Source organism: Ascaphus truei, chromosome 1 (genome assembly GCF_040206685.1).
Source record: "Ascaphus truei isolate aAscTru1 chromosome 1, aAscTru1.hap1, whole genome shotgun sequence".
In the NCBI taxonomy this organism is placed as follows: Eukaryota; Metazoa; Chordata; class Amphibia; order Anura; family Ascaphidae; genus Ascaphus; species Ascaphus truei.
In genome coordinates this window covers 527,752,040-527,777,502 of record NC_134483.1, presented here as the reverse complement: position 1 = coordinate 527,777,502, position 25,463 = coordinate 527,752,040, and the positions used below count along the sequence as shown (strand labels likewise).

General features: G+C 46.0%; 1 protein-coding gene across 4 annotated transcripts in view; it reads left to right on the top strand.

Annotated features, from left to right (window-relative positions):
• The first annotated feature begins 9,659 nt into the window (after positions 1–9,659).
• CTNNA2 (catenin alpha 2) overlaps positions 9,660–25,463 on the top strand; it is a 1,818,882-nt gene continuing 1,803,078 nt past the window's right edge. For 2 of the 4 annotated variants that reach the window (XM_075572319.1, XM_075572294.1), the window contains exon 1: positions 9,660–9,863. The gene's annotated coding sequence lies outside the window, so the exon portion shown is untranslated. The remainder of the gene's footprint in view (positions 9,864–25,463) is intronic. The other 2 variants (XM_075572328.1, XM_075572311.1) reach the window with 1 other exon arrangement.

Genomic DNA, 25,463 nt, shown 5'->3' with positions numbered 1-25,463 from the left:
CACCGCTGGTTGGCCGCCATGAACAGTTACAGATTCTCCATGAAATATAAGCCGGGGCCCTTGAATATAGGGGCTGACGCCCTCTCCAGACGACCCGGATTAAGCACTGTTCCAGATGATGAGGAATGGGAGGAAATCCCAGAACCCGGCGTGAGAGCTATGTGTAGCATGGCCGCTATCGTCAACGGCCAAGTGGCCTTTTCAGAATTACGAGCAGCTGATTCATTGGGATGTCAGTCGCAGGCTGTCCCAGCCGCTTACTGTGATCCCAAAGGGATGAATATCACGCCTGATAAGGTGTTACGGTGGAAGGACCTGGTAGACTACCAAGTACGAGATCCTGTCGTTAGTATCATCCGGAGAGCTGTAACAAAGGAGAACCCTGCTCTTCTTAAGCGCGCGCCCAAAAACTTGGTGGCCTTGCTCATGCGGGAGTGGGACAAATTCGAAATAGACAATTGCTTACTCTATCGGGTGGTACCGTACCACAACCACCCGGATAGGAGACAACTAGTCCTCCCTGAGAACCTACAATATCTGGTGCTGAAGTCCCTACATGATGATCATGGGCACCTTGGAACAGACAAAACCTTTGGGCTGGTCCGAGATCGTTTTTTTTGGCCTAAGATGCGAGAGTCCGTTGAGCGTCACTGTCGCCGATGTACTAGGTGTATACAGCGAAAAACCCTGCCTACCCGAGCGGCCCCCATGGGTCATCTGCAGAGTTCGGGTCCCATGGACCTCGTGTGTATGGACTTTCTGTGCATTGAGCCGGATAGCAGGGGAATATGCAACGTGCTGGTCATCACAGACCACTACACGCGGTATGCTCAAGCTTTCCCTACTAAAGACCAGAAAGCCATCACCGTGGCGAAGATATTATGGGAAAAATACTTTGTACATTACGGCCTTCCCAACTGCCTTCACTCTGATCAGGGGCGGGATTTCGAGAGTACATTGATCAGGGAACTGCTCCGAATGCTGAACATTGCCAAATCCCGAACGACCCCGTATCACCCCGAAGGGGATGCTCTACCCGAACGTTTTAATCGGACATTACTAGACATGCTCGAAACACTACAGAGTGCTCAGAAATCGGAGTGGAGTCGACATGTAGAGACCTTGGTGCATGCGTATAATTGCACCAGACACGAGTCAACGGGATTCTCCCCATTCTTCCTGATGTTTGGGAGAGAAGCGAGATTGCCAGTGGATGTGCGTCTTAGAGTCTCAACGGATGGGATACATAATGCTACCCATTTTAAATATGTACAACGACTCAAAGACAGCTTGCAGCAGGCGAATCAGCAGGCAGAGAAATCCACCGCTAAGCTAAATGCTGATAATAAGAGGCGATACGACCATAAGGTCAGATATTGGGAACTTCGGCCAGGAGACGCTGTGTTGCTTCGGAACTTAGGCGTCCCAGGAAAACACAAATTAGCCGATCGTTGGAGAGACGGAGTGTATGAGATAGAATCTCAAATGCCTGGCCTCCCGGTCTATCGTATCAAAGACACAGATGGCCGGGTAAAGGTATGGCACCGCAATCATCTTCTCCCCATTCCACAAGTGGAAGATGAAGAGACCGAGATACTGGCCACAATGCTCAACGGTGAGCCCGACTTATCAGAGCTGGGTCAAGAGACTGTCCATAATGAGACCCACCCTGACACTCCTGAAGATCCTATGAAGGGACCCTCTCAAAGGGACTACTCCACAGAAGGGGCATCTCCCGGAGGAGCTACGGGTAAAGGGCCCTGTAGGCCAACGCCTACTAAGGTGGCACCAACAGGCCAGCCTTTGGATCCACAGAGCCCGAGCTTTGTGCCTAACAGAGACTATTCAGAGACATTTCTCCCCTCAAGGGAAGAGGCTGAGCCTCAGGACTGTGCTTATTACTCCCCCGAGGGAGTGCCCAAAGAACAGCTCCAACGGAGCCAAAGAATCAGGTACCCTCCAACTTGGGTAGCCTACGATCAGATGGGGGCACCCCATTATGAGACTCAGAAGTGTTCTCGGAGCAAGATCCAATCTGTGATTGTGATGCTCACGGAATTGTGCAATATTGTATAGAGTCATGCATGTGCTAAGTTATGTTTCCAAATGCATTTTCATTATATAACTGCTGTATATAGTTACATTGAGTTGTGTCCCAAGCGAGGACGTTGGGGATTTTACCGGGGGGAGGATGTAGCCAGGTCCCCCTTGCTGGCCCCCTTGCTGTATTAACCCCCCTTCTGCTGGTGCGTGAGTCGCGTGTTACTAAGGGTTACGGCCGGTTGCCAGGGATGCGATCGGGCCGTCGTTAAGGCCGCGATCGCGTTGCTGCGGTTCTGTCGGTTCGCGGAGCAGGGCGCCGCCATTGTTAGGGGCGTTGCGCATGCGCAAGGACTAGGAGCACCGGGAGGACTGCAGGGAGCTCGCGCCTGCGCAGTGAAGGTCCAGAAAGCCCGCGAAGCACTAGCCTATGAGAGGAGGGCTCTGTAAAGGGACTTCAAGTCCCATGAGCCTTTGGAACGGCCCGTGACGCCAGGGAGCCAATAGGGCTGGAGGAGCTGTGTTGGCAACATAGAGATACATTTTGCGCGCAGGAACCACGTTAGCAATTGGTGACCGGAGCAGCTAGGGGAAAGAGGTAGGGTGCTGGGGTCAGTGACTCCCGGCACTAGGCTAGTACTCCCCTAGGCCCCAGATAGCCCTGAGTCACCCTAGCGGAGTGTGATAAGGACAGGCCCTAGGTTAGGGACCCTGCCCTTTATCTATACGCTAGTTAGGAATCCAGCGGATGCTGTGCTTTCCGCCGCGAGGCTTGGGCTTAAGCTTGACCTCTAAGAGACTACTAGACTATAATTGCGGAGGCCCAGTATGGATTGACTGCGGCCTGTGGATATCAGCCCGGTTCTCGTCAAGGTACAGACGGCGGGGAGAAGTGGTGATATTATCCACGCCGGAATTCACCCCAACTTCGGAGGACACCCCAGAGATTCCCCCGTGGTATAGCAGTACCCGTGGCTGGAGCCCGGGCAGGTAACTCACGTGCACCAACAAGGCCTATCATCAGACATAGTGGCTGCGCAGTCACACACATATACACATACGTTGGTCTATGAACTGGGAGTACGAGACTTTGGGTGGGACTCACTGGGACTTGAGAGTGGGATCCTTGTGTTGGACAGTAGCGGTCGCTGTGACGCAATAAGTGTGGACACCGTCCGTGGTGTCCGTTAGCGTTAATCTCAGGGAGACGTTGAGTCAGGTTGCCTTTAGAAAGGGACACCTGTTGTTACTTGTTGACCTTGCATGTTTCTAGGCACAGCAGTAAAAGGTATTCGTTCTTATCCAATCAGTTGTATGTGGTTATTGGGTATTGTCCTGCGAGGAACCACTCCCCCTCTGGCGGGAGCCATCGCAGGTGGAGGCGCTGCATCATTGTAATTGTATATGCTAGTATATTGCCCCAGGTTCCCCGTGGCGGAAGCTCGGCCCTCCTGTGAGCCAACAGGTAATGCACAACACCAAGTAACACCATATGTTTCCTGCACCCCCACACTATATCTGCGATTGGGGGGGGGGAAACCCGTTACACATACTTAACCGAGCTCCTAAAGAACTGGTAGTCCTACTAATGAAGGAAATGGGAAAATTTGAACTGGAAAACTGTCTATTGTATAGGGTAATACCGTATCACAACCATCCTGACAGGTGGCAGTTATTTCTACCCAAGATTCTGCAAACCATGGTAGTCTGGGCGTTACATGACGACCATGGTCATCTCGGCATTGACAAAACATTCGGGCTACTTCGTGATCGATTCTATTGGCCCAAAATGAGAGAATCTGTGGAGATACATTCTAGGCAGTGCACCTGTTGTATACAAAGGAAAACACTACCCAACCGGGCGGCACCCATGGCCCATCTGATGAGCTCAGGACCTATGAATCTGGTATGTATGGATTTTCTTTACACCGAACCTGACACCCGGGGTATCGGAAATGTACTTGTGATCACAGATCACTATACCAGATATGCTCAAGCTTTCCCTATCAAAGATCAACGGGCTGTGACTTTGGCTAAAGTCTTATGGGAGAAATACTTCCTTCATTTTGGACTGCCAAATCGATTGCATTCAGATCAAGGTCGGGACTTTGAAAGTAACCTTATACGAGAATTGCTTAAGTTACTGAGTATCACCAAGTCCCGAACTGCACCGTACCACCCGGAAGGGGACACTATGCCTGAACGTTTCAATCGAACGCTGCTCGACATGCTGGGTACCCTGAAAGGCTCACAAAAGACTGAATGGAGTAAGCACGTAGAGACTTTAGTGCATGCTTATAATTGTACTCGCCATGAATCCACGGGGTATACGCCTTACTTCCTAATGTTTGGACGAGAAGCTCGGCTACCAGTGGATGTGCATCTGCGGATATCTACCGATGGGGTATCCAATAGGACGCATTTCCAGTAAGTGCAAAGATTACAGGACAGCTTGCAGCAGGCATATAAATTGGCAGAGAAAGCGGCTGCTCAACTAAATGCGAGTAATAAGAGACACTACGATCATAAAGTGCGCCATAAGGAAATTCGTCCAAGGGATGCTGTCCTCCTTCGCAATCTGGGTTTCTCCGGAAAGAGTCGCAGATGCCTGGCCTCCCGGTATACCGTATCAAAAACTCAGAAGGCCGGGTAAAGGTATGGCATAGAAATCATCTCCTTCCCATACCTCAAGTAGGAGATAAAAAGTTGGAAGTGCCCACTGCTTCGCTAGATGGAGAGTCAGATGTTACAGAGGATGGTCCAGAGACTGTAGTTAATACCACCTCTGAGGATCCTATGGAGGGAACCTCTCAAGGTAAAGGGTCCCTTGGTCCAACACCAGATAAGCTGACTCAAATGAGCCAGCCTTTAGATCCACAGAGCCCATGCTTTGTGCCTCAAAGAGACTGTGTCGAAACATTGAGCCCCTCAAGGGAAGAGACTGAATTGCCAAGCGATATTTGTTACTCTCCAGAGGGAGTAACGGAAGAACACCTGCGCAGAAGCAAAAGAGCTGGTCAACCTCCCATGACAATGACTTACGATCAATTCGGGGCACCCCATTTTGAGGCTCAGCAGTGGGCTCGCAATAGAGTGAGATCTGTGATTGGAATGTTCATTGACATGTATAATCTCATGTCGAGTATACAGTGATAAGTTGTAAATTTCATGTATGCATTTTTATTGTGTAATATGTGTATTGGTTACGTTCCCAAGCGGGGTCGTTGAATTCCACCAGGGGGAGAATGTAGGGGCGTTCTGGTTTCCCCTCTGTACCTCCGCTGCAGGGCGCAATCACGGGGGGTGCTGTGAGGGAGCGTTTGGAGGTTCTGCGGCGGCCGGATAGCACAGGGCGCCGCCATGTTGTATGGGCATTGCGCAATACTCATGCACGACCAGAGGCACGGAGAGAGTTCGCGCATGCGCAGTGTAAGCGCACGAACGGCTGGCCAATAACCAAGAGGCTCTGAAGTAAAACTACAATTCCCATGAGCCTCAGCAGAGCCACATGACACCAGGAAACGAATAGGAGTGCAGGGATTGCTGACAGGCAGGAAAGGGAAGCGTTAGTGAGAGACCACGCTAGCAGAGGGCGCCGGAGGAGCAAGGAGAGAGGTTGTGTGTGTGAAGGGGGCAGTGACCCGTCTGCGTAGGCCAGATTCCCCCTCAGGCCCAGTGCAGACCCTGAGTCACCATTAGCTTGTGGTGCTGCAAGGAAAGCCCTAGAGCAGGCCTGCACAACATACGGCCCACGGGCCGCATGCGGCCCGCCTGGCCTCTCTGTGCAGCCCGCGATGACTCCAGCCGGGCGCCAGTTAATTAATGAAATAGATTTTAAAAAAAACAGTTAAAAAAAATGGCGCCAATTCCCCGCGGTCCCGGCGCGCATGCGCAGGGCCCGCTCCCCCCCCTGCTCCCTCCCCTCGCTCGCAACTTGGGACAGAGGGGGAATCCTCTGCGGCCGCTCCCCCCCCCCTGCTCCTAACGTGGGACGGAGGGGGAAGTAACACTCAGCTCCTCCTACGGCCTGCTTCTCACTGCTTCCCTCCGCGGCCAGCTTCCCGCGTCTCACCTCCCATACCCTCCCCCCACGAGCTCACCTCCCGTGCCCCCCCGCCCATGCCCCCAAGCCCCCCTCCCGTCCCGGGCAGCTGCCGCAGGGATATCGGGGGCAGGAGGGGAAAGCGTCCGGCGGCAAGCTGCACCCACCCAGTCAAGGTAAGTCACTGTCACCCACCCAGTCACTGTCACGCACTCACTGTCAAGCACCCAGTCACTGTCACCCACCCAGTCACTGTCACCTACCCAACCAGTCACTGTCACCCAGTCACTGTCACACACCCACCCAGTCACACTGTCACCCAGTCACACTGTCACCCAGTCACTGTCACCCAGTCACTGTCACCCAGTCACCGTCACCCAGTCACCGTCACCCTGTCACCCTGTCACCCTGTCACCCTATCACCCAGTCACTGTCACCCAGTCACTGTCACCCAGTCACTGTCACCCAGTCACTGTCACCCAGTCACCGTCACCCAGTCACCCTGTCACCCAGTCACTGTCAAGCACCAGTCACTGTCACCCACCCACCCAGTCACTGTCACCCACCCACTGTCACACACCCACCCAGTCACTGTCACCCAGTCACCGTCACCCAGTCACCCTGTCACCCAGTCACCCTGTCACCCAGTCACACTGTCACCCAGTCACACTGTCACCCAGTCACCCTGTCACACTGTCTCCCAGTCACTGTCTCCCACCCACCGCCATTCACCCACCCACCGCCATTCACCCACCCACCGCCATTCACCCACCCACCGCCATTCAACCACCCACCGCCATTCACCCACCCACCACCATTCACCCAACTGTCATTCACCAACCCAGTCACTGTCATTCACCCACCCAATTACTGTCATTCACCCACCCAGTCCCTGTCATTCACCCACCCAGTCAGTGTCATTCACCCACCCAGTCACTGTCATTCACCCACCCACCCAGGCAGGCACATGTCTTTTGTTGAAAATATAAAAAATAAACAGGTTGCATTGTAATGTTTTTTTCTGTATCACAATAAGAAAACAGTAAAGTAAAAGTTGCGCGCTAAAATATATTTTTTCATGGTAGGTACGCTATGGGTTGGGGGGGGGTGCGCTATGGGTTTGGGGGGGGGGCCTGCTCCTTTCATTTTTCCCGGGCCCCATGATTTCTCTTGGCGGCCCTGTGGGTGATGTGAGGTGCAGGGGGGGAGAGGGTTATATGTGAGGTGCAGGGGGGGAGGGTGATGGGTGATGGGAAGTGCAGGGGGTGATTGGAGGTGCAAGGGGGGGTGATTGGAGGTGCAAGGGGGGTGATTGGAGGTGAATGGGGGGTCATTGGAGGTGCATGGGGGGTGATATGAGGTGCATGGGGGGTGATTTGAGGTACAAGGGGGGTGATTTGAGGTGTAAGGGGGGTGATTTGAGGTGCAAGGGGGGTGATTTGAGGTGCAAGGGGGGTGACTTGAGGTGTATGGGGGGTGATTTGAGGTGCAAGGGGGGTGATTTGAGGTGCAAGGGGGGTGATTTGAGGTGCAAGGGGGGTGATTTGAGGTGCAAGGGGGGGTGATTTGAGGTGCAAGGGGGGGTGATTTGAGGTGTATGGGGGTGATTTGAGGTGCAAGGGGGTGATTTGAGGTGCAAGGGGGGTGATTTGAGGTGCAAGGGGGTGATTTGAGGTGCAAGGGGGTGATTTGAGGTGCAAGGGGGGTGATTTGAGGTGCAAGGGGGTGATTTGAGGTGCAAGGGTGGAGAGTGATGTGAAGTGCAAGGGGGGAGAGTGATGTGAGGTGCAAGGGGGAGAGTGGTGTGAGGTGCAGGGGGAGAGCGATGGGAGGTGCAATGGGGGAGAGCGATGTGAGGTGCAAAGGGGGAGAGCGATGTGAGGTGCAAGGGGGGAGAGCGATGTGAGGTGCAAGGGGGGAGAGGGATGTGAGGTGCAAGGGGGAGAGGGATGTGAGGTGCGGGGGGGTGTGATGTGTGTGCTGTGCAGGGGGGTATTGTGTGTTTGATGTGGAGGGGGAGTATTATGTGTGTGGGTGAGGGGGAGAGATGGGGGTATGAGAGATAGATGGGGAGTATCGCAAAGGTTGATAGTGAGGGGTTCTGGGGGAGATATGACGATGATGATGAGGTGTGCTGGGGGAGATATGAGGATGATGCTGAGGTGCTGGAGGAGAGATGATGATGGTGATGATGATGATTTTACCCGTGTGGCCCGATTTTTTTTTCCTTGGAGCAGTTCGGCCCTTCTCACTTTACGAGTTGTGCAGACCTGCCCTAGAGAGAGAGAGAGATTTGATTCCCTAACTGTATTAGCAGATAGGTACACAGTGTTCTTCCTGAGCTGCTGTGTGCGAACAGTGGTTTGGGATCAAGCTGCTGGACATTTCCAAACTCATGAGAGACTACACTGGCGACACACTTTATCGCAGTGCGGCCAGATCCGCAAGCCGGGAGATTTCCCGGCTTGCTAGTGGCCGCCCCTCGGCGTGCCGCGCGTCATAGACGCGCGGTCACGCGTCATCGGGAGCCTGCGCCCCCTGCACGCGTGTCCAAGGGCTCCCCGAGGGAGCCCTGGTGTCCCGCGATCGCGGGACAGCGGCAGGGGGTTCCGGGGGACCCGGCGGACCCGGCAGCGGTAGGGAGAGCGCCCCGATCGGAGGGCGCTCTTCCGCTGCTTCGGCGCGCGCCCGTCACACTCGGGCGCGCGCCAGGCTACTGCTGCGGCACAGAACGGGCAAATGCTCGAATAAACTGTGCCGCAGCAGTACGCTGGATCGGCGGATCCTTTTCGAAGTCTGTTACCGGCTGCTGGATTGGCCGGAAGGTACTTAATAAGTGCACCAACACCGGTACCTTCAGGCGCTGATCTCGCCTTGGGGGAGGGTTCTTTGGGGACACTGGGTTGAGTGACCAAGGGACTGAGTCTATGCATTGGACACGGTGTGGCGTGCACGCGGTGGTGGGAAGTGACATTACTCAATGAGGAGAGTGGCCAGGCCACTGGTGTATATTTACTGAATATCAGCTATTCATGTACTGTGATTATATGTGTTTCATTCCTAATAGGTGTAAGCTAAGGTTTTGCGATTACTTATTAGTAAAAGGTTACAACGTTGAGGCTTGTTATCATTATTCTTACCTAGGGGAATCATTACCTCGAGCTCCGGTTGATGTGGATGGAGCAATCTCGCTGGGTATCTAGTTGAGGATAAATATGGAATATTTATCAGTTATAAATAAAAGCGGTGGCCGTTATTTTTTCCCAAGAAGTTGTACGATGTATTTATAGGGAATGGGAGAGGGGTTCCGCTTGAGGTATGGGAAACTCAAGGTTTATATAAAATTGACATTAATAACAAACATATATGGATTTAAAGCAGAGTATCAGTGATTGCACCTGCAAAGTATAACATTTCACAGTGAAGCATGTGATGCCCAAGATTGTATGTTCATATTGCTTTATAAGAAGACCTAACACCTGCCTGTGTGCTCCATACAACTTATTGTATAGGGTTTTGCGTTTTAATAAAGTTCATTAAAAAAAAACATCCAGCAGAGGGGAGTGGCAGTGGCTGAGAGCACAGCTGATACTGGCTCCTAGAGACAGATACAACACATTGAGCTGAGCAGCAAACCCTTTAACACAGGGAGACCAGGAGAGGAGAAAGACCTGCTGCACACAGCAAGAGCCACACAGCACACACACACACTGATACCCTCAATACACTCGGATTGTTCTTCTAAACCTGAAGGAGGATAGCAGTGGGATCATTAGGGGAGGTGAGTACAAGGCTGCTGCCGTTCAACCTACTCTTTACAGTATGTCTCTGCATTACAGATCTGGGATAACTGCAAGTGTCAGATGTGCATTAGATGGTAGTGGGATACGGCTGCTTATGTTTCTGCTGATCACCATTTTGGGAGGGCAGCATCAGTACATTTCCCCGGATCACCATGAGCACAGTTATCAACACTAGTACCACAGCACTGTGTGTGTGCTTTTATTGCAGTGAGATATGCTAGGGTAATGTGCAGCCAGAAGGATGCTGATCTGAGTGTGTCTGTGGTACATCGGCAGCTGATCAGGCATCGGGTTTCTTTTCTTCCCCTGCTTCCTTTGTGAAGATCCAGGAGATAATTTAATGCCAGGCATCTGCAGCTCTTCTGATCTCCCTTTCTCTAACACATCCTCTCTCACACTCACAGATGGGTACCAGGAGGTGCAGGTTTCCCCTTCCATCCTTTTATCCCTAGGCCTCTGTCTATTTGCAGAGAAATTCAAACAACCCGCTTAATATTTGATTTTGGGTGGCATACCAAGGGGAAGGGAGACAAAGGCTCTCTCTTCTTACTTGGGGGAGGATTCCTCCCAGGTCTGTGCAGTTTTGTCACTTGCCTTATTCTGCACAATGAATACTCCTCACTAAACACAGAAAGAAAACTTGCTGCACAACCCCATCCCTTCCCAATGGTACCTCCAATAAAACCCATTTTAAGAATGGACTAACCTTACTTCACAGATACTGGGACTCTGTGTGTCTTCCTGAATTTGAGTGTGGAAGATGATGAGTTTACATGGGATTGATGGGATATAAGACTTGAATTTTCTGCACTAATTAGGATCTGATGAGGTTTTATCATTTCATATTGTCTTTTCTTAATTTATTTCCTAATGTATTTCTTGACATTACCTGTTTTTGTTTTTTTTTACATTTACAACACAATGCATCCAATCATTCTCTTATTTTTTTGTATACTCATTTTTGGATTCATTGTAGTAAAATGTTTCTCTTGAGCTATTGATATGCAAGTAATCCAATTGCTGAGGGAGTCCTTCAGTTAATCAATAGGTCAGTTCATATAAAGTTCTTTTAAAAGTAGTTGGTAACTGAAAGTAAATATGTAATTACTACTGAATATAGCATTAATATCACTGCATTTACAGTGAAAATGCTGTCACAATGACACCATTCATAAAATGTCAGTGTAAATTCAGATTTCCCCAGTATTTTTCATGTAATGCTAAATATTTCAGTAATTGTGATCTGATTTCTCCTGGGGACCGTTCCGGGATAATAAAAGATCTCATTAGATAACAGAGCATCATTGCCAAAAACACTTTAAGCTCTAGATGGTGCTTTAACCTCCCCTTTAATAGAGATGGCTTCAGTTCAATGAAGGGGTTAAAGTTCTGTAGGACATTCAGTGCATTGAAGACGCAAAGTTGGCTATTAAATGATTAGAATAAGTTGGAAAACGGATAAATGAGGAAATGTATGAAGCCACACATCATATATACTATGTTACCAAAGCTATTTCTTACAGTAAACAAGTCTCTCTATACAACAGATTGTTACTGTATACAGCTTGAATAATTGCCAGACTCTTGCGTTCACTAATATATCTGCGAAAGGGATAGAAGATAATAGTAATTTAATTCGCATTCTTTACCTGGATGATTTACTAGAGATTGCCTATGCGTTGTATATGCATAACGCGGTACTTACGGTATAGGGATTGGACATATACTTTGATTTTCTTTTCTTTTTTTTAAACTTAGCTTACAAATGTACTTATAATGATTGATCTGCAGACTTCCTATAATGAAATGTGAGATGATGCGTGCTTTATAGAGTGCTGCAAATACTGTATAAGCTTTCTCTGAAGTGGTGTACAATCATATCTATTTGACTATATTGGAACCTGCACCATTAGGAGCTTCTGCATTTTTAAAACGATGGCCATTTACTGTACAATTGTGTATACTGTATGTTTGAACTACATATCTTTGAGCAAAGATAAATAAGTCCTAATATCTGCATCAAATAAAGTGTGCACGGTATAAGAAGAAAGAAATATGCACGTGTATGTATATTTGTAATATACATATTCACAAGTGACTGTATTTTGACAAAATTGAACAAGTTGTCTGCTTTGAGAATTACTCACTGTAAATGAATCCAGAATGAACAGATGTACTAGTGCTTGTGAAGCTTACATGTGCTTTTTTTTGTATTTTAAAGCACTGATTATTTTAGTCACAGTCTTGCAATTAAGAACGCTCTCGCACACATGCTATAATATTGCCTGCTGAAATAATCAGTCCAGTTTCGCTAGTTAGAGATGGCTACATCAGCCACAAATGGTATATTAGTATGTCATTAAGGCATTAGTATCCTAAATCACAGTTTCACAGGTACCTTTTTTTTTTTTTTTAGACATAACCTGAGTGGTATATTCTGTTTCTTTAAACTGAGTGAATTGGTTATAGATATATATTTAAATGGCTCATTAAATGTTGGTGATACCTTATCATTCTAAAACATAAGGTTTACAATATTGCCTACTGCATTCACAATGCCCATTGCATAGTAGAACTATGCTTATATACACCTTCTGTGTTCTCCAATCCAATCAAGATTTTCTAACTCGTGCTGCTCAAAGCTTCACATTTTGTTGCATTAGGAAGACTGTAATCTTACGAAGTACAGTTGTTACAATTGATATATTTGTTACTGATATATTCCTGTCAGCAATAAATCAGAGTTAAATTTAATTTAGAGCTTTGTGCAAACGACACGTAGTAAGATTAGTGTTTAATGCATTTTGCCATGAAATACAATTCTCACATTCACAAACAATTTACTTAAATGGGCTCAAACAGCCCATAGTCCTCACCGTATTGTGTTATGGTGGGTATTTATATATATATATATTTGCGTCCAAGAGAAACGTTCCAGTCCTGGACAGAAGACCTTCTTCAGGGTTGAGTACAATCATTGTATTACCCTTGTACACAGCCCTAAAGAAGGTTCTCTGTGTAGGACCGAAACGTTTCTCCTTGATGCAATATATCTCTACAACAGTGTGCTGTATCTTTATTTCCTCAGGCTTCGGTTTGGGTAATGTATGGAGATATAGCTATAGCAAAAAGGGACATGCACTCCAATGCAACAAAAGGGTGGTATTTAATGATTAAATGGCACCCTTTTTTGCATTGGAGTGCCTGTCCCTTTTTGCTTATTCATTCATCAATTTCGGATGGTTTGCACCCATTAATGTTGTTTTGCTTCCTCCGTGAGTGCCTGTTGCTGATATATGTTATATATCATATATATATATATATATATATATATATATATATATATATATATATATATATATATATATAAGAAAAGAAAAGAAACAGGCGCACACCTAGTGCATTAACGTATAACAAATAGTTTATAGAACATTAAAATCAGTCAAATGCCCACTCACAAAGGTACAAGGTTTAAAAGCAGGTATGAGATAGACTCTCATAAGCCAGTACTGCCGTCCGATATCAGCAATGGGGTCCTCTCCTGTCTGCTCTCCGCGTGGTCCGAGCAACCGGAAGTGACGTCCCTCCGGTCGGGAACCAGCACCTCCAATTCCTTGCTTCTGGTCAGTGAGCCACCGGGGGAAAAGGATCCAGCATTTGTCTCAGCCTCACACAGCCTGCAACCTCTCTCAACCAGCAATGATAGTGTTCGTGGGAAAGTGATGACGAAACACGTAGGGCGTGGCTAGACTGAGGTTGTCACTTTCCCACGAACACTATCATTGCTGGTTGAGAGACGTTGCCGGCTGTGTGAGGCTGAGAAAAATGCTGGATCCTTTTCCCCCGGTGGCTCACTGACCAGAAGCAAGGAATTGGAGGTGCTGGTTCCCGGAGGGACTTCCTGTGCGGGGCACCCGACCGGAGGGATGTCACTTCCGGTTGCTCGGACCACGCAGAGAGCAGACAGGAGAGGACGCCATTGCTGATATCGGACGGCAGTACTGGCTTATGAGAGCCTATCTCATACCTGCTTTTAAACCTTGTACCTTTGTGAGTGGGCATTTGACTGATTTTAATGTTTTATAAACTATTTGTTATACGTTAATGCACTAGGTGTGCGCCTGTTTCTTTTGTTTTCTTTTTTCATAGGTATCATCAGGGAGTAGTGACCCCTTTGAAACGGGCTGCCTTATACCTGGATGCTATATTTTGGAACAGGACTTTGTGTTCTCTGACGTTTTTTAGGTTTTTTAATTCATTCACTTTTATATAATTTATAGATACATATATATTTTATACAATTTTTGATATGTTTATATGTTTTTATTTTTAAATATTAAAGTATTAGGTTATTGTTATTTAACATTTTACATATATCATATTCAAATATAGAACTATATCATCCTTGGTTAATACTGGTTTTAGTATATTTTACCTACCCTTGCCACCCCACTGGATGTACTCATAGTTGGTTAACTAAATCACAGTTTTGTTTAGGCTGTATTAGAGGCGCTACTTCGCTTTTTTGTTTTGTTTTGATATATATATCACACACACACACTATAAAAACTGCTTTTGTGGGATACAATAGGTAAACTGGCAGATGCAGGAAGTGGGTGTAAGTGCATAAAATATACACTAAATACCAGCATTAAAAAAACAAATAGTTGGAAGATAATAAAAGGGTTAATTTATTCCATAGAACACCAAGTGTCCTGATGTGTTGGTCCCTAAAGGGACCTTTTTCAGTTTTGGCAGTGTGGGTATTTAGAGTGTGTGTATTATAAGTATACTATCAACTTATTTACATATTGTGAGAATAACATCAGCGGGTCTCATTTGTCTGAACACCCTACTGACATGCCACTGATAAAATAAAAAAATAAAAAAATTACATTTATCCCAGATTCATACCGAAAAACTAATGTTGTGGTCAATAAGGTCAAATTTCTGGAAAGGTGGTCCCTTTACATATATCAGAGATTACATTTACGTATACATCCAAACAAAAGTGCTGTTCCAGGATAGAATATGTATTCACAAAACACATGCTGGCAACAGCATACATTGGAGAGGTCTTATTCCCATAGGTGCCTCCTCTAATTGTTTCCTTTCTACTCTAAAACTTCAAACTACTGTATCACATTATGTTACAGTACTTTCCAAAGATAAAAGCTGTGTCTCCAAAGCATCTTAACCCATTTGAAGGTTACTGGGGCCTGCAACACATTGGTGTTTTGCTAATGCATCGTTTGCAACATTGCATAATTTACACTGTAACTTTATAATCAGTCACAAGAATGCTACATTAAGATGTGAGGACAAGACATGCAACATTAACAAGTATTAGAACATAGTGAAATTAGCCTTGCGCAGTGGTTTTCAACCTTTTCTTGGTTAAGGAACCCTTCCTTCCCCCCGTCACCCTCTTCCATCTCTGTCACCCCCTTCCTTCACCCCTGCCACCCTCTTCCTTCCCCCCGTCACCCTCTTCCATCTCTGTCACCCCCTTCCTTCACCCCTGCCACCCTCTTCCTTCCCCCCGTCACCCTCTTCCTTCCCCCGTCACCCCCTTCCTTCCCCCGTCACCCTCTTCCTTCCCCCAGTCACCCCCTTCCTTCCCCGTCACCCTCTTCCTTCCCCCGTTGCCCTCTTCCGTCCCCCTGTCACCCTCTTCCTTCCCCTCTGTCACCCTCTTCCTTTCCTCTGTCACCCTCTTCCTTCCCCCTGTCACCTCTTCCTTCCCCCGTCACCCCCTTCCTTCCCACCGTCACCCTCTTCCTCCCCCCCGTCACCCTCTTCCTTCCCCCGTCACCCTCTACCTTCCCCTGTCACCCTCTTCCTTCCCCTATCACCCTCTTCCTCCCCCTTTCACCCTCTTCCTCCCCCCCGTCACCCTCATCTTCCTCCCCCCACGTCTCATCACCCCCATATCTCTCTGTCTCTTCCTCCCCCTGTCTTTTGAGTCTCCTCCCCCCCAGTCTTTCATGCCTCCTCCTCCTGTCTCTCGTGCCTCTCTCCCGTATCTCATATGTACAGTGATGGGTATATTTAGGGCCACCAACAGTTTTCTCATGGCCCAGTACTGGATTTTCCAATGGGGCCTCCCATGTCAGCAGCCTTGTGAGCCCCCCTCCCTCTTACACAACTCCTTGCCCTCTCACTCCCCTCTATTCCCCACTTCTCACACTACCCCATCATCCCATGTATTTCTCTCCCCCCTTTTTTACTCACTCTTCATGTTTGTTCTTCTGCTCACTCCCTCACCTCCCCTCTCTCTATCACTCCCCCCTATCTCCCTCTTCCCCCTTCTCTCTCACACACTGTAACTCCCCTTTATCACACACACATATACACACACACACTATATATATATATATATATATATATATATATATATATATATATATATATATATATATATATATATAATCCAATGCACAGCCGGCACACCATTTGCAAGTAAATACGTTTTGGTGCTTATCCCATAAAGCAATAACAGACCATACGATACCGGTTGCAACACGACATCAAGGGACAGCACGCAGGTAAATAAATCATACATTTTCTATATTTGATAGAAGACACAAAAACCGACGTTTCGGTCCCCCAGTGGGACCTTTCTCCACCTTGAGAAAGGTCCCACTGGGGGAACGAAACGTCGGTTTTTGTGTCTTCTATCAAATATAGAAAATGTATGATTTACTTACCTGCGTGCTGTCCCTTGATGTCGTGTTGTAACCGGTATCGTATGGTGTGTATATATATATATATATATATATATATATATATATATATATATATTATTATTATTTTTTTATTGGCCCAACGTTTCAGCTACCATCTGGAGCCTATATCAATATTCATATATACATACATACATACATACATACATACATACATACATACATACATACCACTCATGCAAAGTAGGGTAACACACAGTTAATGATTCATCAACTTCTACTGAACTTATTCTTAAACATTATCACTGTATTCGATTGGGAGTGTGTAGCATAAGATGCTTACTACCTCCTGGAATTCACTGTATTTAAACATGTAACTGCTGGTGCTGGAAAGACTTTGGCAAAGTGGGTTCCATGTTGTATACTATACATGTATTTGAAAGAGGTGTCTAAGAGAGATAGACATATACTGTACTGTATAGACAGAAATGTAAAAACATATAAATTGCTGATGGATCAGGTCTATTGGCCTCCCCCCCCCTCCCGCCCGTCCGCCCATTAGTTTTGTCGTGTTTTGCTATGGCTACAGACTCTACCAGACTGTTACCTGCTCATGAAACTTCCTATCACTGGTGGGGTCACTATCGCTGTTCAGTCCCTTGTGTCTATCTCAATCTTTTTAGAATTCATAGAATGTGTAGTTTTGTACCCGACCACTTCTTGTGGAATCATATATCATACAAATTAAATGACCATTGTCAATGGGTTTTCTTGACAGTAGTCTACATTAATTCCATTTATGACCATGGTCTGCAAGGAGGGACACTCTCTGCTGTCCATATATTGTACAATTCTGCAGTAATTGCTGTCAGGTGTATACAGTAGCAGTTCAACATTCAAGGGAAGAAACTCCCTGTGGAATAATAGCTCTAGCATCCTTACTCCACATTTCCTCTCTAGATCAATATTTCAGCATCTGATTGTTTTACAGATTCTAACATTGTTTCTGAAAATACAGTGATCAAAGGCTGATAATTCAACTTCTAAGTGTTACTGTGTAATAAAGAAGCAATGGGAGGTTAGCTGCTTTGATAATTACCTCCAGAGAAAGGCTTGCCTACTTACTGTAAAATTGTAGCAGTTTATATGAAATCTAGAAAGTCTCATAAAACAATGAAGTTAAGCACTGCCTGTAGGCTTGTTTATTTCCACTTCTGGGGAAAATTCCCCTTCACGAGACCAAGGCTCAATTTGTAAGCCAACGAATCAACATATGGGTACAGTATATATAACTATCACAACAACATCTGAAGGCATAGTGTATTGTGAAAGTGCATGTCCAATCATATACTATGCAACCAAACAAACAGATCTAAAATGTATTAGATCTTTTTGTTTGGTTGCACTTATCTGTTGCCAAATTGCAATTAACGTATGCAACTCTTTTATCCTACCCACCTCACCCCCCTAGATGAGATGGGGGTATGTTCCTTGCTGGTTACTCAAGCGGTCTGGGTGCTGCAACCTGCTGGCAACAGGAGGGCTGAGGGCTCTGCGGTGGTGTAGGGCGAGCCAGGACAGGGAACAGGGGGGGGGGCAGATTACCTTGATCTTGGTATCTTCTGATGGTGCAGTGCCTCCAGCCAGTGAGGATCTCCTGTAGATCTGCAGGGGATGGACCCTTACTGACACTCCTTCATACCCAGAGACATGAATCCACACAGCAATGTCTTTTCTTGGTGGCTTTATTGCAAGCAAGTGTACAGCATATCACAACAGATTCTTCAATGCATATGCCCTTCTCCATACTAGGGGGCTCTTCCACTGCTCATAACAGCATACTTCCCCCCTCCTCTCTGCCCCTGTGGGGTAGGAGGGAGAGAACTCTTTTCTTTCCTTCTCAGCTCACTCTCTAATTCTCCACTGAACTAACTTTCATTTTAGGAGGCATGTCCCAATTTGAACATCCTTGGGGAGTGTCTCTAACTCTGACTCATTACAAGCCAGAGCCGGATACAGATTGGCCCACACACAGCGGGGGGTGTTCCAACCAATATCCACCCCTTAGATTGACAGCCTCAGAGTTGCAAGGCCCGCCCTCGAATACTGATACAACATTCAAGACTGAAATACACATACAGGCCTAATAATGGATTTAACATTTCCACTGCCTGCACTATTATTTATTTATAAAATATTTTACCAGGAAGTAATACATTGAGAGTTACCTCTCGTTTTCAAGTATGTCCTGGGACATAACAGGACTGACAGAGGAAAGTCCCAGAAACAGAAGAAACTGCCGGGAGGCCATGTTACACGTAGAGCACATGTTATGGAGGCATGTTAAAGGTCTCCCTGCACAGGTGTTTTTTTTATGTAGTTTACGGTATATAAGTGTAATGGTGTTTCCCCCCCACCCGGTGGGAGATTTGGCCATTATTAGTCGTGTGGTGCATGATACCTGCTGGTAACAGGAGGGTTGAGCTGTCCACCAATGGTAGTGGGGACATAGGATCAGGTTTCTGGGGTACATTACCCACATGGTTCTCTAGCAGTGCAGTGCCTCCATCTGCCGCAGGCTCCTAAATAAATGGAGGCGATCTCCCACGGTAGAATTATTCCCTCTCCTCCCAGTAAGATCACACACCAGGCACGGAACGGTCTTTGTTGAATACACCACAACACAGCAGTGGTCTGCCCAATCACAGATTCTCAGGATCAGCTATCCACTGGATTATGGTTCCTGGACAACCACTACAGGACAGGGCCCTGCAGCTGTCCTAGCTCTTCCCGACTCCCCTTTCAGGAGTCAGGGTATAGGTCTACACTCACTCTCCCCCAAAAGGGAGAGGAGCAGGGAAGGCCCCAATCTCATTCTCCCTGTGTGCAACCTGCCTCTCTCAGTGGGAAGAGGCACTACTGAATTTGAGGTGGTAGTGCCCTTAAGTACAGCCAGGAGGAGTGCACCAGGTCTGCCCCACGATTGGACATGCTCAGGCCTGATGTCACCGCTTCCCACTGTCAATCAAGTGCAGCACCAAGGAGAGGGGAAACCCCATGTTGACTGCTACTGTAGCAAAGCCTGCTCTTACCAGGGCGTACTGACAGTACAAGGGCAGATTAGTAGCCACAGGTGGCATGGCTACATAACCAAGGTGATTGCTGCATTAATGTATCTTGACAAAGGTCAATGGTTAGGACCGAAACGCCGATCTGATTTCACTTGAAATAAATCCAATATTAGTCCTCTGGAGTGCTGCCTTTTTTTCCTGCTTGGAAGGAGAATACATTGCTTCATGGATTGCGCCGTTTTGCGCATGGCGTACACCCGAGGCCTTTCCAAAGAAGGGGTCATGTGAGTGCACCTTTTTTCTATACCTATCAAACATATATTGTACCATGTTACTACTGTATGTGCCTAAAGTTATGGGGTCACTGGAGGCGTTAAGGCCATATATACTGAGAAGTAATATAACTTAGGACATTTTCTGACCCTATTCAAGTGGATGGGCTATATAAGACCATACTTGGTGTACTCCATAAGACACCTTAGTACTTCGTAATGACTTGAATGTGTTACAATGGGTCATATTTAATAAGCCATATTGCAAGGTGGAGTTTCATTACTTAGTAAAAATGATTACAATAATGTTAAGTACAATATTTCTAACAAAAATTGTCCATACAGATACATAACTTTTATGATTCAGGAGATCTCAAAGTAAAGAGGAAGAAACCCTATTTAATTTCAAGCCTGCCTTATAGCACAGTTCCGCCTGAAACCACATAACACTCAACAAACTTAATACAGATTAATAATAGTGTCAATATGACAGGGCAGAGAATGCCACATTGAAAGAGACTGCTAGAGTTATAAATATGTATGTGTTTGTTTGCTTAGTGTTTTGAGGCTTTTAGTGAAGATAAACAGAAAAGGACTTGATCACAGGTATTTGCTTACAGTCCATGTATGCACACAGCCCTAGCTTCTCCGACCTTGAACACTTACTTCAATCTGACTTTTTGATTGAGACTTGAAAATTGGATTTCCCAAAACAAACTGTTTTTAAGCACTGACAAGACTGTAACAATGGTATTTGGGACCAAGGCTACACTTTTAAAGCTTCCAATGACTTAGCTCCAGATCAGAACTGATGTTAATACCACCCTAACTCCTGTTACTAGTTTTAAATACTATATGGCTTGAATCCCATTTAACATTTGGGATGCACATTGATACCCTGACATCCAAAACCTATGTCAAACTAGGTGTACTTTACAGGAACAAATCCTCCATAAGTCTGCTGTTCAGAAAGCGTACTGCACAGCAGATGCTAATGCCAATTATTGACTATGGGGACATAGTTTACAGCTCGGCATCCCAAACCCACCTTAGCAAACTTGATACCCTCTACAATTCAATATGCCGTTTGTTCTCCAATGCAACTACAACACACATCACTGTGAAATGCTCAAAGAACTAGATTGGTCATCACTTGAGTCTAGGCGCAAAGTTCATCTCTCCTGTCTTGCCTTCAAATACTTTCTGGGCAAGGTATCATTGTATTAAACAAGCTCCTCACCCCTACCACACGCAGCACTTATCATCTGAGATCTGACTCCAAAAGACTGTTCATGGTCCCAAGGTTCAGCAAAGTATCCGGTCGCTCCTCCTTCTCTTACCGTGCACCCCAAAACTGGAACAATCAACCGGAGGCTCTCACAGCCACCACCAGTTTAAGTTCTTTCAAAATTAAAGCTGTCTCATATTTTAATCTGGTCTGTAACTGTTACATACGCCTATAATATATATTATCTTTAACTGTGCATGCAATGTCTTGTATATAATGTATACCCTGTTAACTTACTGTATGTAACTGTATTTGTAACCATGTATTATTTGTCATCTTAACTCTGTGCCCAGGACATACTTGAAAACGAGAGGTAACTCAATGTATTACTTCCTGGTAAAATATTTTATAAATAAATGTGTGTCTAAATGATCAGTGCAAGGAGAGGTATATTTGAGACTCATGCGGGTTCACTTGCACAATCTCCTATTTGGTCCCTTGGCAAACTGAAAATGGCCCTCCAGATATAGAAAGATTTACTGTTTGCTGCATCGGGACAAGCTGCCAGATCACGACTGCCCCATTGCTGGAGGATTATTGCTCCGGGGAGTCCGATCCGGAAGCATGGGCCCGCACAGCTGCAGCTTTAAGATTTTCAGCCGTAGCTCCAATAACGAAGTCCTGCTACATCTGTAAATCAGGTGGTACCTCAATTATTTTCCTGAATATCTGTGTCTTGTGGTCTGTTAGCTTCCCATGTACAGTAGAATATACTGCACCGACACACTTTATTCGAGCAAATACCCAGTATGTACCTGGCAGATACCTGGAATGCGCCGCTCCTCACCTCTGACAAGCCCCGTTGCATTTGCCTTCCCAGCCTGGGTTCATGCCTGGCTGACGGGCGGCTGATCTGTTAAATGATAATGATTAGGATTTAATAGGCTGCAATGCTTCGCGTGTCTACCAGATGGCATAAATTCATGAATTGTAATGCAGTATATATATATATACTGTGCAGTATTGCAGCCAGCGGGAATAAAATGCTTCAATCCCTGCTTGGAAAATACCTCAATGCACTCGGGCAGAAAACAGTCACAAACCTCAATACACCCGGGTATACCCGAATTCGTGGGACTAGCCGAGCTCGAATAAAGTGTGTCGCCAGTGTAGGCAATAGATGTTGAATACCACTTTAATGTACGTGGCCACAGAAAATGTATAAGAATTGCTTTTGATATAGTATTTCCATTGGGACTTGCTTTAGAACAGCAATTGTTTTTTTTTTTATAAAACATGCCCTTAAAGTGATTTAATTTAGCAGATTTTTTTAATAGTACGTACTTTCTGTAGTAAAGTCTGTTGAGAAGCCTCTTGTCTTAGTAAGGATACTAATGTACAATTCAGGAATGAATCATATTGTATAAATAGAGTAAACAAAAAGGTATAAAGCAACAGAGGTAATGTCCCCAGCACTCAATGAGAATACAACGAAAAAACTCTGGAATATGCCAAAATATATCAATTGTATTGAAATCAAATATACAATATGGTAAAAGAAATTAGAAGGCTGCTAACACTATCTTAAGGAAATTCCATGTATACACAAGCCATAAACTGGCGTGGTGGAAGGGGAGGGAGGTGGGACAGGAAGGAAGTGGGGGAAGGAAGGGAAAACACAAGGGGGGAAAAGGTGGTGACAATAAACTGTCTAAAGACAAAAGATGGAGTAAATGTGATGAAGTGAAAGGGGGGGGGGGCAATGTTTCGGGGCAGCATGCCCCTTTCTCAGGCCCGTTCCCACAGACCCTTAAAAAAGGAACCTGTGGTACTTCCCTACATGCCATACCAAAAATTATCTCCCTCTCTTCTGTACTACAATCATGTACAGAATTGAAAAACAATTACAATTACAAGAGTAATCTAAAAAGGGGAACACTGATTAGAAATGACAATGTGTCCACATTAGTTTACACTGCTACTGCCAGTGATACACTCAATACCTGTTAGATGATAACCAGGAAACCCTGGTGTAATAATGATAACAGTCTCAGGTAAGTCACGCTGTTGTAATCATACAAAACCAGTCTAGTACAAATGTGTATTAATCTAGAGCAAAAGAGCAATATTACTATTAAGTCTTGTTAACCCTAAGGGAAATCCATGAGGTAAGTCAGCAACAAGGCAAGCCAAAAAATCAGCAGTGGCAAGGTTACGCAAGAGTAGTATATCAGCTCATACGTGTCACCAATCTCTGGAGCAGTCTCTGGAGCAGCTCCAGATGCTGAAGCCACGGTCGCGGTTTAATGATGAACACAGTAAAAATGCAATTCACAAGGGTCGCTAGGACATGCGTATGAGAATAACTGCAACAAGGACCATGTGTAGATGCTGAAGCCACGGCCGCGGTTTGGGACCAGACCCTCGCATAATTGCTGATGGTGTATTTCTGCCTCCGGGTGTGCGTCGACACAAGCACCGCGACAATCTTCCCCCGGAATTAGTGCTGCAAACTTCTCAGTTCCACCGCTCCTGGCTTAATGCGATACCGGCTCCCTGTAATGCAGACTGTGACAGGCCAGGCTTCATAATAAAGGTTAAGCCCTCTGGTTGCCCTTGGGTCCCGTGGGTCCCTGGCAGCTATCAAGCACTATAGCCAGGGTCCAGGTATCTTTACAGTGCTTTTCCACTTTTCGTGTTCCTTTTACCCCAGACTCATGAAACTTGCAGTGTGTAAGTTTTAGGTTGGATTTTGGGGTAAAAATGCAATTTTTTTATTTGCAGGAGTTTGGGGACCGGAGCTACTGGTAATACCTTGATTCTACCCGGCGAGCAGGCATGATTTTCCAATATGCGAGTTGAATTACACTGGGGCTGCCCCTTGTCCCCCAGACTCCTACTTTTCGAGCCCCGATATCCCAGTCCTATATCCAGTACAGTAATGAGTCTCCCCAAGGTCCCCCATGTATTAAAAATATGTTTTATATGTTTGATACATTATTATAAGGCTCTATGCAGTCTGCCCGGGCATCCCGTTAAGATGCCAGCCAGTCTGCATAGAGTCCGTAGTTCAAAGGGGAGAGGATGTCCAGAGGTGTGACAACGTTTGGTGGGTGAGGGAAGGGCGAATGGCCAGTTCCGGATTACAAAGGGCACCCCGTGGGGACACCTTTTGTAGTTTCCAGACTTGGTTGAGCCAGCCCTGCAGGTGGCAATGAGTTAGCCAGGAAGTATGCAACCATAGATTCTGCTCTCCCTTTGGATAAAATCATATTTCCCACTCACCTGGCTTTGCGAGCCTGCTCGGCATGCCTACTCCTCTGACGTCAGCCGGGACGAGTCCCTCTTTCTATTGGCTGATGGAGGAGAAATTCCCACGCTCCGATTGTCTGCTCCTTCCCCCTCCATTCTGGGGATAGCCCAGTTGAGTGTATATAATGTGCTGACCAAGAGAGGGAGCCAGTCCATCCAAGCCAACCAATGACCTGAGTCGATGAAGCCAAGGCGGGCTTTTAAAAGTTGCTCTGTTCTAAATAGCAGAGCAACCGGCTTCGTTTTGAAGCATGAAAAGCTTGCCTCGCAGAGACTAAGTCCCGGCTGTTGCGCCCAAGTTCTCCGAATCGAACGGAGCGGTTGCAGCTGGGAATTGAAGCTGAAAAGAGAGCCAGGCGAAATGGGTGTATATCCCGGTCAGGGTAAGCTCATCCAAGTGCGCACCATGCACCTAGGAAATCCTAGATTTTCTGCCCAGACCCCCAGTAAGTGTATTTTTAACTGTTACTGTACATGTGTATTTCTTCTTGTTGTACGTGGGTTTACCAAAATAAACACAATATGTTTTTACTATCTCGTTTTGCCTAATGAATGATCCTGGTAATATATAAATGGTGTAAAAAGTACCTTGTATCCTGTGACATAGACCTCTAGCAAAAAGACAACCTACACATTTTGTGGTGTGAGTCTAATGCGACTTCATCCGGGCTTTTGTGTATAAGTGTGTGTGTGTGTGTGTGTGTGTGTACGTGTACGTGTGTATATTTATTTATATATATATATATATATATCCTAAAAAGAAGTGAATAATGTAGCGCCACTCATAAACCAGTGAAAAAAAAATAATAAACCCTTTCAAAGTGCTAAATTCAAAATACAAAACAATCCTATAATGAGTGTTAAATATAAAGTTAATACTGACAAACTAAAATATACACTCTATTATATATACATTAAAATAAATAATAAAATAATAAACAGTCCAAGTGTAAATGTCCAAACCCCAAAATGAGTCCTGATAGGTAATACAGGAAATAATACAGAATCC